This window comes from Pogoniulus pusillus, chromosome 3 (assembly GCF_015220805.1).
Source record: "Pogoniulus pusillus isolate bPogPus1 chromosome 3, bPogPus1.pri, whole genome shotgun sequence".
Lineage (NCBI taxonomy): Eukaryota > Metazoa > Chordata > Aves > Piciformes > Lybiidae > Pogoniulus > Pogoniulus pusillus.
Genome location: NC_087266.1, coordinates 45,462,291 through 45,464,363, shown reverse-complemented (window position 1 = coordinate 45,464,363; position 2,073 = coordinate 45,462,291).

The following is a 2,073-nucleotide window of genomic DNA, read 5'->3' as shown; positions in this document are numbered from 1 at the left end:
CTTTTCCTATACGGAAGCTGCTTCATTTCATTGTCAGTAGTCCTGAGCTTTGATGGAGGAATCAATATCGGTGAGGATGCAGGTGAAGACTGCTTTTAAAACAAAACAACTGCTAGGACAGGAGCAAACTGTGCATTCAGTGAGGAGGATGAGATTGCTATTCTTAATACAGACAGACAATTTCCACTTCTGGAGTCCTTCCTACCTGGGTGATAGATTGAGCTGCAGTTGTGTGATGAAAGGGAGAAACCTGGGGCTTGGAAATGTCTACAGAGAAGTAGGTCCTCTGTCTGCCTTCTTTCTGCAAAGAGAAGGATCCATTGCAATTGCCCAAACTCAAAAGATAGGAAGCAGTCACTTGAAGTTCTGTTATTTCAGAATATTGAAAACGTGATATTTTAGAAAAGAATCCATATATCTTGAACAGATTGTAAAGAAGGGTATTTACTGAAAAAGAAATGTAAGGGATACTGTGTGTGCTTGTACTAGTTGGATGCAAGTCTGCAAGGGCTTACAGATGCGGAACATCTGGACATGCTTCTGGGCACCTGTCTTTAAGTGACGAACAGGAGGGTTGGACAAAAAGACCTCTGCAGGTCCCTTCCCATTTCAACCGTTTTGTCATTCTGTGGGAGAGAGATGAACTTAGAAAGCTGTGGTAAAAACACCTAGTCCACATGCTGCTTTTTCTTGGGAGTTCAGAGATAACCTGGATGGTCTGGAAGACAGGCAGCCCCACTGAAATCCGCTTCGTTTCTTGCTGATGGGTAGATACTGCTTTAAGTCTGCACTCTTCCTTGCATTTCTAACTATGTAGGTCTCTCCAGATTGCATTCTACCTGTTTTCTTGGTATTTGAGATGTTATTTTACTATGGTGGTAACTGGATGAGCTTGGCAGGATATAAAAGCTGTTAGAGCAAGTGTTTTACTAGGACAAAGGAAGTCTGCAGCTGTTACAGTAATAAATGTATGTAAAAGATGATTGAAAACTAAGGAGAAATAAAGGATGTATTATGTTCCTCCTGGGGACAAGGAGTCTAGGTTTTGCAGTGGTGCTGCGAGAGTGCAGTGCTTGCTTTCCTATTGTTGTTAACCACCTCCTGCACTAGCATAGTATAGGTACCAAGATTTTTATTTCTCACAAATCTTCAAAAGAGTTTGGTTTTGGATATGTCATAGCTGTGAACTTCAGATCGTTGTACTGGGCAGCTGTAGAGTGACTGCAGTCTTGACATAATGCCATTTCTTGATGTGCCTAGGTCATGATTATTCTGTTGTGTAAATTGGAGAGCGATTTCTTTTTTTCATCACTTTTAGCTTCAGAAAGGATTCATGTTTTCCAGAGCTCACATTTGATGACCTTCGAACTCAGTGTTACCCTGGTCTATGAATATAATGAAAGGAGACAAATGGAATTTAGGAGAGGGTTTGTGTGTGCCTTAACTCCTACTGATCAATGCTTGCTTCTTGGAACAGTTTCTTAAAGGATATACTTTTGGCATGTTTCATTGAGGCTTTTTTTGCCTCAGCGGAGATTTTCTTGCCCTTCAGAGAATTCTGTGTAGCTAGTTGCTCAATATCTAGAGCATTTGCCATCCATATGGGATGCTCTGAAAGATATTTCTTCCTTTCTGATGTAGAAGGAAGACAAATGTCTGAGAATGTCACTTTGTCGCAAAATTGGGTTCTTGTCTCCTGGCTAGCTTTGCTTTATAAATGTAATTCAGAGCACTTACCAGTGCTTAGCAAAGGCTTGCTGTGGGAAAAGCCTAGATAAAAGTCTCTTAAATAGAGATGAAAAGTAGTTTGAAGATGTTTTCTGCCAATCAAGTCGTTCTTACTGACTGAAGAGAACGCAGTAGGGGTACCTCTATCTACTTGCACTTACAGAAAGAAGATGGGAATATTTTATCAGATAAGCACAATATCTTCTTGTTTTAAGTGGGTACTGTTTCACTGCTTTGGGATTCAATTCACTTAGCTTAAGGCAAAAAGTAAAATAAGAGGCATTGCTACTTACTTTCGAGGCGTGTGTAATGCAAATATAATGCTTTAGCTTCAGGCTAAAACTT